Source organism: Macaca mulatta, chromosome 3, assembly GCF_049350105.2.
Source record: "Macaca mulatta isolate MMU2019108-1 chromosome 3, T2T-MMU8v2.0, whole genome shotgun sequence".
Lineage (NCBI taxonomy): Eukaryota > Metazoa > Chordata > Mammalia > Primates > Cercopithecidae > Macaca > Macaca mulatta.
Window position 1 is genome coordinate 118117683 of NC_133408.1, and position 16010 is coordinate 118133692.

A 16010-nucleotide genomic window follows, 5' to 3' on the forward strand; every position below is an offset into this window, starting at 1 on the left:
CCAACAACTGCCAAACTGGAAAATCTAAGATTTCCTCTCAAATCTCATCTCATGCAATTTCTTAGTGTCATGTGGCATTATGAAACATCCTTTTTTCCTGAATGGTTTTCTTTTGCTAATGTTATACCCATTAATCTTTCCTGGTGTTTTCCTTCTTCTTGGCGCTTCCAATAATCTCTGCTTAGTGATTCCAATCCCTTCAATGTCTTTATCCTGATATTGTTGATTTACAATGTCTTTCACTCCTGAAAATTAGATTCCTTAAATGAATTGGCATGAAATTAATTTTTTTATCTTCTTTCCAAACCAAAACATTATTCATACTCGAGGTTTTCCTATAGTGGTTGATAGCATTACTGACTCTGCTCATTAAACTAGCAGCTTTCAGAATCTTTCTATATCCGTTCTGCTTGGTCACCACATCCTGATGGCCACCATTTCTCATCATTCTACTTGTGGAATTGTTTGAGTCCTACTCCACTATCACATTTCTGCTTCAACTTCTTCTACTACTTCTTTCGCCTTACCTCCTAAAAGATTTTCCTGATTCTAGTCTCTTTCCTCTCCAATAATTTTGTTTAGTATGCTAGAGATTACTAACGCTAGTAAAGCTAACACATGAGTATGATAATCTTGTAGTTAATTTGTCAGATGAACACTGGTAGAGAATCTCTTGACACAGTGGAAGGGAAGGGATTCATAACTTCATAACTCTATCCTAACTTCATAACTCTATCCCCAACTTTGTTGGTATTTTTCTCTCTTTCTTTAAGATGAATTTTGAGTCATAGCTGCTGTATTAGTTCATTCTCAGGCTACAAATAAGGACATACCTGGACTGGCTAATTTATAAAGAAAAGAGGTTTAATTAACTCACAGTTGCACATGGCTGGGGAAGCCTCAGGAAACTTACAATTCTGGTGGAAGGGGAAGCAAACAAGTTCTTCTTCCTATGGTGACAGCAAGGAGAAGTGCAGAGTGAAGTGGGGGAAAAGCTCCTTATAAAACCATCAGATCTCAAGAACTCACTATCAGGAGAACAGCATGGAGGTAACCGCTCCCATGATTCAATTACCTCTTCCCTTGTCCCTTCCATGAATCATGGGGATTGTAGGAACTACAATTTAAGATGAGATTTGGATGGGCACACAGCCAAACCATATCAGATACTGTATTTGAAATCACCTAGTTCTTTCATTGCAGACAATTATCAAATGATTTTGAGCTTTAACATGTTTACTAGTAGAAAAACATGCTTTTTAAATTTTGATTTCCTAATGTTAGAGATGATTTTCTAATTTATTCATTTTCAGATTATTCTGCTTGATATCATAATAGGTAGAAAAGAATGGTCTTTAGGATATCTGTTCGTTTTTTAGGGTATGAAATTTAAGTTGAGTTGCTAAGTGACTTCCTGCTTTTACCCTTCGGTAGTAACCCCAACCTTCTTGGCAATAATAAAGGCAAAGAGGACCTGCTAAATAGCATACTTCAATGGATTTGAGCCCAGGCATCAGCCTTTCCCTGTTGCATGTTTTACTCTAAGCAGAGACGTAGACTAGCAAGGGGAACCAGAGAGGGAATTGAATCTACAACTTTTTGATTTACCACCACACTGTCTGGGTCAGCAGGGAAAACCATACTCTATTCCACCTCAGATGTTCTAAACATACTTCCTTGAATTTACAAACATACACAAAATCTAAAGACCCTTTTTAAAATTTTCTCTGTTGTCTTCATTTAAGTTCCTCTTTTTTTTAGGTGGCCTTATAGTGCCAACTATTTGAGACCATTTTAAGCCTATGCTTATAAATCTTTTGATTATCATATTATGGCAAATATTTTGAAGTCTTATAATATCACTTTAGAATCTACAGTCTTTCCTGACCCTAACTTAATGTGTGCAGAGCATGGTATGTATTAATGTAAAGAATATCCTACTTTTTATTATATCGTGTGAATGTTAGTAACTATGAAATTAATCTAAAACTTTTTCACCAGTGGTAATTTATTCTTCTTTTTCAGTATTAATATGTTTTTTCCTCAGATTATTGTCTTCTATTACTAAACCACAATTTCAACCAGAAAATTTTTCTTTATTTTATTACCAGTGTAATTCATCATGATTTAACACTTTCCAATAATTTACTGACTATGCTACCTACTAATGGCTATATAGTTTATTAAAATTCCATATATTATTATAAGGTATATATGCCAAAGCATTTTTTATAATTAAATGACTTAGAGATCTAAAACCAAACTTTAATAATGTAATTTTTTTGTTAAGAGTGAAACAATTATTTTAAAATTAAAAGACTTTGCAAGGGCTTAGAACAAAAAAGTTGTAAATGGAACATATAAATATTAATGCTGTGTTGCTCCTAGTATCTTAAATCTGGACTTTTTAATATTAGGTTAGAAAGATAACTGAAGAATTTACAAAAAGAAAAAGATTAACCCAGCAAAGACCAAGAAGGCTAAGATAAATGGAGAAGCAAGACATGTTTAATCTAGGAAAGTAATGTTTTCCAAAAAGGATTTATTTAATTTCTAACATCCTATACCCCTATCACAGTTTTGGTGAGAGATGGAATTTATTCTGTGGTAGGAAATAAGAATCAGGTTTAGAGGAAGTTACTTTTCTGTCAAATGGCTTATAGTCACCCAGATTATACATACAATAACACCATATGCTCAAAAGTGAAAATTTTATCAACCTGTATATTAGGTGATCTTTGTATAAATTCTGTTATTTGGGTTCACAGGGATACTCCTAAAATAAGCAAGTATAAAAGCTTATTGGTGTACATTAAAGTTAATAAAACCTAGAATTTCTCAGCCTCACATATTGTATAAATTTTTTTAAAAATCACTAGAAATCATGTTTTCCAATGAGACCTTTTAAGAAGTCCAAATAAAATATGTTACAACTATTCATTAATTCATAAGAACTGTAAGCATGTTTATATATATTGTTTAGATGTAATTGCATGGTTTCTAAAATTTTATGCTGTCTTACTTTCCTTACTCCACTGCATTACTAAGCAGTACGCTAAAACTTAAATTTTGGGGGAGAAATCAAAGTCAGTTTCTTGCAGAGAAAATGCTAGATTTGGGTTCAGGAAGCAAATGGATATTTTTGATCTCTAAGTTTCCCCTGAAGGTGATTACAGTTCAAACCATGATCTAAGCCTCTGGAAATTGTATTAAAATGAGGATTCTCATTTTCACTGGTAAAGCGAATGCTTTGCATAACATATACTGCCCCAGGTACAAATACTATTTCTGTAGACAGCAAGTGTTGGTACTTTTGCTATCTAAACCATGGTTCTTCAAAACAGGAATTTTCAAATGAACAAAAAAGCTTGTTTTACATAAGGAGAGTTTCTTAAATGTACAAATAAATGCTACCAAGATGCATGTTAAAAAAAACTTCTTCAAATTATTAGACCAAATCTAGACTCCCAAAGAAGGTGAGACTTGCCACACAATCTTACCTAATGCTGAATCACATTGGCTTTTGACAAAGTACAACTGATTGGGAATTGCTTCCTTGGTATATCTACTTTTATATCAGTTATAGACTTCTTTGTGTTTGTATTGCATTCAATAATGTTCAATCTGCTTTCACAGGCTTTATCTGCTTCAGCTTTCTCATTCGATCTACTTTTTTCCCGCATGTCAAAACTAGTTTCGAATAAAAATCATTAAAATGTACTTTGTTGCCTTGATTGATCCTGATACATAGTCAACTCAATGTGCAGGTAGATCAAATAGTCTCTTCAATGTTGTGCTTTGTAGATATATTTGTTTTCTAAAATCTCCCTCTCTGGCCTGCTTCATCCCCAGAATGAATGAATGAAATAATTTTTCTCTCTGACTTTCTTTCTTTCTCTTGTCCATGGATTTAATCTTCAGTTATTTATTGAGGTCTAATTTAGCACAATTCACTGCAATTCTAGTCAGAGTCTAAACCTTAGTACTTGACCCTATAGAACATGCACTGAGTTCATTTTTTTCTCTGATGCTTTAATTGGAAGCATAAGTAACGAACACAGTCATCTCCATTTAGGAGATTTTGCTTAAGCAAAACGATATTTATTACACTAGAAATACTGTTCCTGTCAGAAGAAATGAATTCTTTTTTTTCTTTTTTACAGATTGTCAGTTTTCCAATTAAAGTCCCAGTTTTGTGATGTTTGCTATATGATCATCAAATAGTGTGTCAGCTAATAATCAGAAAGAGACAAAAATGGATAGTAAACTGAGGTATCCTTGACCTTCCAGTCAAGGATGTGATATTATTTATTTGATTAGGTCAACATTCTAGTTACACAGAGTTGAAAGGCTGTTTCCAAAATTATGCAAGCTAATTATTCATTAGATGGTCCAAATATGTGCTAAAATGGCTCTTCCACTTGCTATTAAGCAAAGAAGGGAGGATAAATTTATTGTCTGGGCTTCAGTGAGTAGGATAAGGCTTGGATGGACTGATGCCACTTGGAGCACTGCTTGGTAAAACAAGTGAACTGTTTGCTGGGTGACAGAAATATAGCACAAACAGAAATTAAACTGCATCTGCCTTTAAACATTCAGAGATAAGTGCAAATTAAACAGCCTAAAAGAGAGGATAAAATATAAGTAAAATGTTATGGAAAGTAGGAAGGAGAACATTGTTTTGTTTGATGATATTAGTAAAGCTTTATGGACTATGTAACATTTAAGCTTCGTAGCATGGAGAATAATTGAATATATGAATATTGGAAGAGGAAGGCATTAAGCCATGACATATAGAAGGAATAGTTTGAACAAAGATAAGGGAGTAGAAAAAAAGGACTGAAAAGGAGAGTGGCAAGTTGCTAAATTTTCCTGAAGTATAAGTTGTATGTGGGGTTGTAAAAAATGTGGGCATGGTCTTGCATGTAGGTTAGTGATAAATTTTTTAGGTAAGATTCAATTGTAGAAAGCAAATTCTACTCTAGCTAGCTCAAACAGAAAGGGTATTAAATAAACGACTAAATATTTTACAGCATAATTGGAAAGCCCAGAGAAGGTGTTCTCGGCTCTGATTCCGCAGTTATTTCACAGCCCCAGAATCTCATTACTAAATTGGCTTAGCAAGAAAACAACTGCCACAGTAGTCACTACAGGAAGCCCCCTTGCTCATTCTAACATAATTAAGAAAGAGACTCAGGTAAAAAGACCTGTCACTGCAGCTGAGTATCCACAAATGGGAATTGACTGTACAGTAGGGATTCTCCTACAATTGCAGCATGCTACTGGCACACTATTTACTGAAGAACCACATGCCTACCTTCTGATGTTCTCACTTCCTTCCAAATTCTAAAAGGGCATCCCTTTCTTGAAGCTAACTCATATGCAGAGATACCTGCAAGAAAATTTGAGGCATGTACTTGTTCTTTTCTAGTCTCTGACAAAAAGCTTCATGAAAAGTAGTTAGAGAAGCATTGTGTTAATCAGTATGCATATGTCTTAAAGAGAGTGTAAGTGGCAAGGCTAAATATACTGGACTTTGTTTGGTGCCCACTGGAAGACCATCAGAGTTTTTAAGTAAAAGAGGACCATATTAAAGACTGGGCTTTGGGAATACTAATCTGGTAGATAAAAAATATTTTAATAATTTATTTCATGTTTCTGACTAATATAAGTCATATAGTTTTCAGATGTCAAATGAATATGTGACATATTTGACATTTAAAAATATCCTAGAAAAAAATATCCTTCATGAAGAACCAGTTAGAGATTTTGATTTTCTTGAGACAATTGAGTCTAGGCAGACAAAGAGATGGACAAGTAAGAGGAAAGTAAAAATTAAAAGTGAAAAAAAGTAACTTAGGAAAGAAATGTTGGAAACATTAATATTTAGGGGTTAGAATAAGCTATAGGAAATATAAAAGAAGAACTAAGAGGTAGGAAAATCCATCAGCACAGGCATTTAGAAAAAATGACAAAAAGAGAGGGAAGGAGGGAGGTAGAGAGAAAGAGAAAGGAAGAGCTGAATCAAGAATAGAATAATCAATCATGACACATACTATGTATTTAAATTGAGTTTTGAAAATTGACAATTGGATAAAATGGAGCTGCTATGTTTTAAAATATCAATTCCTGTACAGTGGTGAGGATATGAGTCTACTGAAAAGAATTAGAGATTGAGTGCCTTTGAGAAGTCAAGGAAGGAAATATAGTGAAGGCAGACATCTTGTAAATGAGAGAGAGAAAGAGAGAGAGAAATAGACACAGAAAAAAATCTCTGTCTTTTAATGGGAGTTTTAATCCACTAATGTTTATTTTAATTATTGATATGATTGAATTTATATTTACCTTTTTATTATTTATTTTCATTTGTCCTTTTTGGTTTTTGTTTCTCTTTTTATTATTAATTTAAAATTAATTTTGGATTAAAATATTTTAGAAATATAGTTTATTTTGTTGGCTATTTAAATATATCTGTTTGAGCTATTGTATTATTTTTTACTTTGCCCCAGAGAAAATAATATACAGTCCTTACTCTTCATAGTCTATTTAGAATTGATATTTTACCAATTTACATAAAATGTAAGAGCTTAGCAACTACATATGTACATCTACCTTTTTTTTTTATTTGAGGTGAAATCTCGCTCTGTCACCCAGGTTGTAGTGCAATGGCATGATCTCAGCTCACTGCAACCTCTGCCTCCCAGGTTCAAGCAGTTCTCCTGCCTCAGCCTCCCAAGTAGCTGGGATTACAGGTGCCCGCCACCACTCCAAGCTAATTTTTGTGTTTTTAGTAGAGATAGGCTTTGACCTTTATTTCTATAATTTTTGTTATCATCATATATAATATATCTGCAAATTATACAAGCCACGCAATATGTTAGAATATTTGCTTTAAACAGTCATATATATTTTAATTAGGAAAAATATAATACTTTATATGTAACCATATGTTTACAGTTTCCAAGCTCTTCATTCTTTTTACTAGATGCAAATTACCATCTGGTATTATTTCCTCTCAGCTTGAAAAACTTTAGAATTTCCTGTAGTGGTGAAAAAATCTCTCAGCATTTGCTTGTCTGTAAAGGATTTTATTTCTCCTTCACTTATGAAACTTAGTTTGGCTGGATATGAAATTCTGAGTTGAAAATTCTTTTCTTTAAGAATGTAGAATATTGGCCCCCACTCTCTTCTGGCTTGGAGAGTTTCTGCTGAGAAATCTTCTGTTAGTCTGATGGGCTTCCCTTTGTGAGTAACCTGACCTTTCTCTCTGACTGCCCTTAACATTTTTTTCTTCATTTCAACCTCGGCGAATCTGACAATTATGTGTCTTGGAGTTGCTCTTCTCGAGGAGTATCTTTGTGGCGTTCTCTGTGTTTCCTGAATTTGAATGTTGGCCTGCCTTGCTAGGTTGGGGAAGTTCTCCTGGAAAATATCCTGCAGAGTGTTTTCCAACTTGGTTCCATTCTCCCTGTCACTTTCAGGTACACCCATCAGACGTAGATTTGGTCTTTTCACATAATCCCATATTTCTTGGAGGCTTTGTTCATTTCCTTTTACTCTTTTTTCTCTAAACTTCTCTTCTCACTTCATTTCATTCATTTGATCTTCAATCACTGATACTCTTTCTTCCAGTTGATCGAGTCGGTTACTGAAGCTTGTGCATTTGTCACATAGTTCTCATGTCATGATTTTCATCTCTGTCAGGTCATTTATGGACTTCTCTGCAATGGTTATTCTAGTTATCCATTCGTCAAATCTCTTTTCAAGGTTTTTAGTTTCTTTGCACTGGGTTTGTAATTCCTCCTTTAGCTCTGAGAAGTTTGATTGACTGAAGCCTTATTCTTTCAACTCCTCAAAGTCATTCTCCGTCCAGCTTTGTTCCATTGCTGGTGAGGAGTTGCATTCCTTTGGAGGGGGAGAGGCACTCTGATTTTTTGAATTTTCAGCTTTTCTGCACTGCTTTTTCCCCATCTTTGTGGTTTTATCTACCTTTGATCTGATGATGCTGACATACAGATGGGGTTTTGGTGTGGATGTTCTTTCTGTTTGTTAGTTTTCCCTCTAACAGTCAGGAACCTCAGCTGCAGGTCTGTTGGGGTTTGCTTGAGGTCCACTCCAGACCCTGTTTGCCTGGGTATCAGCAGCAGAGGTTGCAAAAGAGAAAATATTGCTGAACAGCAAGTGTTGCTGTCTGATTGTTGCTCTGGAAGCTTCATCTCAGAGGTGTACCCGGCTGTGTGAGGTGTGAGGTGTCAGTCTGCACCTAGTGGGGGATGTCTCCCAGTTAGGCTACTCGTGGGTCAGGGACCTACTTGAGCAGGCAGTCTGTCCGTTCTTAGATCTCAGCCTCCGTGCTGGGAGAATCACTACTCTCTTCAAAGCTGTCAGACAGGGACATTTACATTTGCAGAGGTTTCTACTGCTTTTTGTTTAGCTATGTCCTGTCACCAGAGGTGGAGTCTGCAGAGGCAGGCAGGCCTCCTTGAGCTGGGGTGGATTCCACCCAGTTCCAACTTCCCCTGCAGTTTTGTTTACCTCCTTAAGCCTCAGCAATGGCGGGTGCCCCTCCCGCAGCCTCGCTGCCACCTTGCAGTTAGATCTCAGACTGGTGTGCTAGTAATGAGGGAGGCTCTGTGGGCATGGGACCCTCTGAGCCATGCGGGGGATATAATCTTCTGGTGTGCCATTTTCTAAGACCCTTGGTAAAGCACAGTATTAGGGTGAGAGTGACCCGATTTTCCAGGTGTTGTGTGTCACAGTTTCCCTTGGCGAGAAAAAGGATATATGATAAATGCATATGGGATCTTCTTCTATTTGGTTTTGTCTGATACTTTTCTCATAATTGAACTGGGGTTATTGGCTTTTGAAATGAGAAGTACAGAGGTAAAATGCCCTTCTCATTACATCAAATCAGGAGGTACATGATATCCACGTGCTATCTCTGGTTATCTTAACTTCATCAATTATACAAGATTTTGTTTACCAGATTTATCCACAATGAAGTTATAATTTTTTTTCCCTAATGTTTGGAAATAAATTAGTAAGCTCAACCCACCCTCAAGAGCAGAGAGATTAAGCTTCAATTCCTAAAGGAGAAAGTAGCTACACATATTACTTGGAAATTTTCTATTTAAAAAGTTTGTCTTTTAAAAAAAATTTTGAGGAAATTCCATACTGTTTTCCATAATGACTGTGCTGATTTATGTTTGAACCAACAATATGCCAGGGTTCTCTTTTTTAGATACTCCTTATCCTTCATCTTTTTGATAATAGCTATTCCAACAGGTGTAACGTGATGTTTCATTGTGGTTCTGATGTTCCTGGTGTTTAGTTGAGCATTTTTTCACATGCTTGTTGGCCATTTATATGTCTTTTGAGAAATATCTATTCAAGTGGTCCCTTGCCTATTTTAAAATCAGGTTATTTGTTTTCATGCTATTGAATTATTTGAGTTCCTTATATATTTTAGATATTATCACCTTATCAGATGTATGGTTGCAAATATATTCTCACATTCCATAGGTTGTCTCTTCACTCAGTTGATTGTTTCCTTTATTGAGCAGAAGCTTTCAGTTTGATGTAACCTCATTTGTCTATTTTTGCTTATGTTGCCCGTGCTTTTGGGGTCATATCCAAAGAAGCATTGCCCAGACCAATGTTTTGGAGCTTTCACCTTTGCTTTCTTCTACTAGTTTTATAATGTTGGGTCTGAAATTTAAGTTTTAATACACTTTGAATTTACTTTTGTATATGTTGTGAGATAAGAGTTTAATTTCATTCTTCTTTCTCATTTCTGTATTTATTCAGTCAGTTATATATATATATATATATCAGTATGAACTTATAGATATTTATTATATACTTTGGGTTATAATTTAACACCGCATTATTTATTTTGTTCCTCAAATTGCTCTAGAATTGACTATTGGGAGTACTTTCAGGTTGGTTTCTGTGTCACTTTGACATTTCCCAACCTGTTTTGTGATCACTATATTACTTTTTGGTAGTATAAGGTGCTCTAGGCCCATCTTATATTTTTCTGTTCTAGCCCTACAATCAGCCATTTCTCTGAGAATATCTGGTTCCTTTTATTGGAGAATAGTATTTGAGCACCAGCTGCTGTTCATATTTGTCATTTTTTTCCTCACTGTGTGATTCATATTGGATCCTTTGTTTCCATCTATCTTCATGTTTTCTGACTCTTCTGGTCTTTCTATTCCACTGTTAAACCTTTTTCCTCTCAGAGATCTGGTCAGACTATATAGGGAATTTTCTCAATCCAGACTTCCAACTAGTTTATTTTTTATGTTTTTTTTTTTTTCTTCTCTACTGAGACTCTTTATTTGTTCATTCATTTAAAATACATTTTTTCTTTTTTAAAAATTTCCTTAAACATAGTTATGGCTGCTTTAAAATCTTTGTTTGCTGCAACCAATATTTGGGTCGTCTTGAGGTTTGTCTTGTGTTGGAGGCCAAAAGATTGAGAGTCGTGATCAACTCAGTATACCGCTGGAGGCTATGTAAGTAGCAAGCTGTTTCTCATAAATGCAGATTGTTGGCAGACCGGCAATCTGCGTCTGCCACCCAGAAGGGATGCTGAGGGCAGTCACACCCCAAGTGCAATGTTTCTTGTGATTAGGTGTATCTGAAGCCTGTTAGTAATAATATGAACCTGTGATCAATGAAGCAGCTGACCAATCGTTACCTCCTCCTCCCTGCTCTTGCTACCCAATAAATATGAAGGGCTGTAGAAGTCAGGAGCTGCCTCTGCTCACTAGAAGCAGGGAGCTCTCTTCTTCTTTCCTGGTTTCCCTTCCTTTAAAACAGTTTATTTTGTCTTAAGTTTTCATTTATACTTTCGTCCCTTTGTTCAGTCTTGTAATGATAGTCTCAAGCAGTAACAGTTGTAACTGCTGTAATGACGGTCTCAAGTAGTGACAGTGGCAGTCAGCCACAGTCTCGGTTGACTTTCTTCTTTTGAGAAAGGATCATATTTTCCTGTATTTTTTAAATGTCAGCCTGCTTTAAATTGTGTCCTGGAAATTGTGAGTCACATATTGTAAATCATTTGGATTCTGTTGTGTTTAAGAATTAAGATATTTTCTTCATTGCCCTCACTTCTCGACTCCCTGTTTACACTATAATTTAATTTGTTTACACTCAAACTACAAGCTCTGTATTTCTTAGTTTGTGCAACTACTATGATCTGAATGTTTGTATGTTCCTAAAATGCGTGTGTTGAAATTCTAACTCTCAAGGTGATGCTCTTGGAAAGTGGGACTTTTGGAAGGTGATTAGGTCAAGAGCAAAGTCCTCATGAATGTGATTAGTGCCCTTTTAAAAGAGACCCCGGAGAGCTCTCTGACCCCTTTCACCATGTGAAGTAACAACGAGAAGACAACTGTCTATCAGAAAGAGGACCCTGACTACATACTATATATAGCCCACACCTTGATCTTGAACTTGTCTCCCTCCAGAACACTGAGAAATTTCTGTTGTTTATAAGCCAGTGTAAGTCATTTTGTTATAGCAGCTTAAATGAACTAAGATAGTAGCATCCTTAATTCTCATTTATTTTTGAGTCTTATATTGTAACTTGGAGCCTACCTTATGTATGTATGATTCAGAGAACAGCTACATGGGCAGAGTTTATGTGCAGAATTGGGACTCCACGTCAATGACTTGCTCCTTTCTTGAATTTTTCTTGTCTGGTTCTACAAAGCAGTAAGACTGTAGGTTTTCTATCAGAATTTTAGCTGCTTCACATGGTGCCGACAGGGTAAAATTCAGGCTGAAATTATTTAAAGTTAAAATTAAAAATGGACACACTGCTATTCTCTTATTCTAAGGCAGAATCCCCTCTTTTTAATCACTCTCTCGTGTCTTCAGGTAATTGTTTCTTTCCTATTTTGACCAGAATGCATAGTTATTATATGTGGTCTATTGGTCTAAGAGGACAGTAGTAAAAACGGAAACATTAACATGACACAATTTTAAAGAAAAAAATTACTTAATTTTGGAATATATTGGGAAATAATCAAATTTTACTTCCCAGGCAAGATATAATATACTGAATTTACTAATTTGCATTTAGAATTGACAGAAAATGAAACATACCAAGAACAATAAACTAGTGAAAAGAGAGAGGTATGCTAGAATTTAAAAATCCCTGCTTAAAAAAGAATTACAATAAACCCATTTTCATTTTTTAAGTTTCTCAATAATGTGGACCACTAAAATATAGAGTATGTATCTGTGTTATGGTAGAAATTTTAGACTCTAAGGATAGTAGAACTACACAAATGCAAATATATCTGAAAGAAACAATATCATTTTATTGCATGTTTTCTCTATTTTACTTCCTGGCTATGAGAGAAGGAAAATTTATAATTGTCTGTTCATTCTGCCTATTTTTGTTATCTAAAAAAAAGTTTTGTTCATGAATAGCATTGCTTTAGAAAACTCAGAAGTTAAATATGTGGCTTTTTTTTTCTTTTTGCCAAATGTACTCGGTGTGGACATTGTCAGGACAGATTTTTTTGTTGTGTTTTTTTCCCCTTCTTTTTGTAACAGAATTTAGCTTTTATTAATAAAAGTGTATTCTTCTAAAATACTTGTTTTAATTTGGAATTCTTGTTTAATTGGAGAAAAGACCAACTCAACTCACTCTTTGCTAAATATTCATGTTATAATTTTACCAAATTAATTTTTATAAGATGAAAAATGCTGTAATTTTTTAAATTCTTACATGGAATTCAGTTTTTCTTAAAATTGAAATCAGGCAATATTGTTGCTTATATACTAACATAAAAAAATCAGATGATATTTATTGCTTTCTTTTCCTGTCAAATTAATCAATATCAGTAATAATGGGAAGTTCTTTCTCTTTATTTTGTAAAATGGAATTTTTTGTGCTTGCTCATTATTATTATGTATAATGCTTTTTGAATTATTAACATTTACCATTTGTATTGTGCTTTAGATTTTGAAAATTAATTATTATCATAATGTTATATCTCTTTTTACCAAAATAACCACATACAGATCTACATTACAGTGTTTTTCTATTTTATATTATTGGAAGTGTGTGCCAGGGAGGCTGACTAGCTTGAACGTGTACACTTTTTGGAGGAGCATGTGAGAACAGCTTTTTATATTTTGATCTAAAAACTGATACTAAATTTATTTCAGTTCTTAGTCTGTGCAGTTACAAATTGTATAATAATGAACATCAGAGAAAATTATAAAATAGCAGGCTTAGTAATGCATGGTTTTTAACTCAAATAATTTTCTTTTGATTTCTCCTTAAGGATTCCTACTTTCCAATATACATCCTGCCTAATGTTGCTTTTCTGGTAATTGTTATTGTTTAATCAAAGAATTCTGTCATTTATTTGATTAAAGGAGACTTTCTAAATACGAAAGTAGAGTATGGTTGCATATTACTGCCTAAGCTTGCGTTCCAGTTCCACCGTTGATTGTGCAATCATGAGCAACTACCTCACTTTTCTCTTCTATTAAATGGAGCTACTATTAGTACTTGCCAAATGGGTTTCTTAGGAAGATTAAATAATTAAGTGAAATATTCCCTGTAGAACTCTCAGACTGGCATCTCCCACATAGCAGACATGCCATAGTATTATGCACTGATTGTATGTATTATGAATTTTCACACTGATGGAACAACATGACATTACATAACCATTACATGTGTTAGCATTTATGTAGAGTAAAAAAAATCCCTTTTACTTTGTTGAAAATATTAAATACTTCAATGTATTGTTTTTGCTGTATTAGTGTATATTATGGTATGTGATCATCCCTCAGTGATAGAGAATTCCAATGCATCCCCCAACAGAGAATTGAAATCTAAATGCAATGAGGGATATAGTATCCTTGACTTTAAACTCATAAATAATTCCTATTTAAGGTGAGGAGATTTATTTATAAGAGAAGAAAATAGTCCCTTCAGTGTAGATTTCTCTTTCTCCTCTCATGTCTTACAATATCTCTGATATTTTGCACTAGCGATATATTTCCAAACTGTGCTTTGCAAGACACCTAGTAATTTCTCTGTCCCTCTTAACACCAGGTAATTTTTAAAACTCTTCTCAGCAACATTGCTCCCAACTAGACACAACCCACTCTGCTTTCTCCATAAAATAGTGATAAATGAGTGGAGCAGTGACCTTTTATAATGAGAAATATCACAAGACTGCCTTTCTCACGGTATTTCAAGTGCATTTCCTCCTGAAAGATCATAAGAAACTACTTTTTACGTGCTTCTCACTGTAAAATTGGTCAGCTCTTGGATTTTGTGCTGATTCTTTCATGTGTAGAAACAAATGGGATAACATTCATCATATTCTATTAAAATAATCAATGACTTTAGAAGCCTATTCATGTTTTTATTTAAGTGAACAGAATCATAAAAATCATGTGGGGATATTTTCTTTATTATATTTCTAAATGTTAGTATTTCGTTATGTTTTTAGACTTCTGAGTTGTAAAATTCCATCTTAAATACCCTAAGGATTTAAGATAGTAAGAATAATATTATAATAAATTGAGCCTTTGATAAAATAGGCTTTTGTTTCCACAAGTGTAAAAGCAGCATTTCTATTAAATTATAGTTTTATGCTCTTGATCAACCCAGGCAGAACTGAAGCATCTGGATTAAGTGAGTTTATAAAAAGCTTTCATTTAATGTTTCATGGAAAAACCCATGCTACTCCAGTCATTTTGGACCAATTGACGTAATTTTATTCTTTCAGGAAGGAAGCTATTCCTGAAATTTGCTTTAGTTATCTTTTGTAATTTTGTGAATAAACTGTACTTAAGCTTCTGTGATAGACAATATGTATAAATTTGGAAAAAACAGTAAATTCTTATCAGTGTTTCTGAATCTGGTAAGACACAATACTGTCACCATAATAATACTAGGCAGTATGGGGTAAGTGCTTTTGATAAGAATAAATGTACTGGAATTCAATGACGAAAGCTTTATCTTCTGATTAGAGCACTTAGAATTCAATGATGAAAGCTTTTTCTTCTGATTAGAGATCACAAGACATAAGGCATGGATAAAGTAACTTTTCAGTTTGCAGTAAGACAAGACAGAACTTTGATATACTATTATGGGGAGCAATATTCAAGCTTGGGAGCATTATAGGAACAAAGTAGGCATGTATGGAGAGGTGGTGAGTACAAGTTCATAAAGTCACAATATGTGTATTGAGAAACAAGTTATTGGTGGGAGTAAGCATCCTAGAGGAATGCATGTGCCCCCCTAATCTCTTGGCATAATAGTGAAAAGGAGACTTATATTAAACATTGCTGGGTATACCATGATTGTGCTCCAAAGAAGGGTCCTTGTCCCCTCTACCCGTACTTTTAGTACAGGTATGAGAAAAACCTTATAAGTAGAAAAATAAATATTTGGATCTCAGCTATCGAAGAGTCTGAGTTTAGATCCTGGAAATTTTTTTTTAACATTATGAAAGTGATCTGTTCAAGCTTTGAAGAGCTGGGGGACTGTGGAATGTTGCAGTCCCTCGTGCTGATGGGAGAAGGCAACTGGCACTTTGGAAATTGGCCTTTAAGTGCCATCTCTTATGCTGGAAGAAGAGACAACTTCAATTCCTGTCAGTCCATTACTATCCACACCAGAGAGAGATCCTGGGGGCATTTGTTATATAAAATACATGTTTATAGGATAGTGACAGTCCAATTTGCATGAAGCATAGCATATGAGCAAGAAAGTGACAGAAAACTAAGGGATAGTTTCAGGCTAGTTTGTAATTGGGAAGGAGACTTTTTGATTTTGAAAGGGCAATCATGAGCCAGCAAAAAAAGTTTTAAGCCCTAGAACATCGTAAGTGTTATGATCAAAGTGTTGTTTCTGAAATTAGTCTGGGAGTAATGTACAGATTGAGATACATGAAGGAATGCCTGAAGCCAGGATACCTACTTGGAAGCTACTCAAGGCTATCCATTAATAAGGGTTTGTA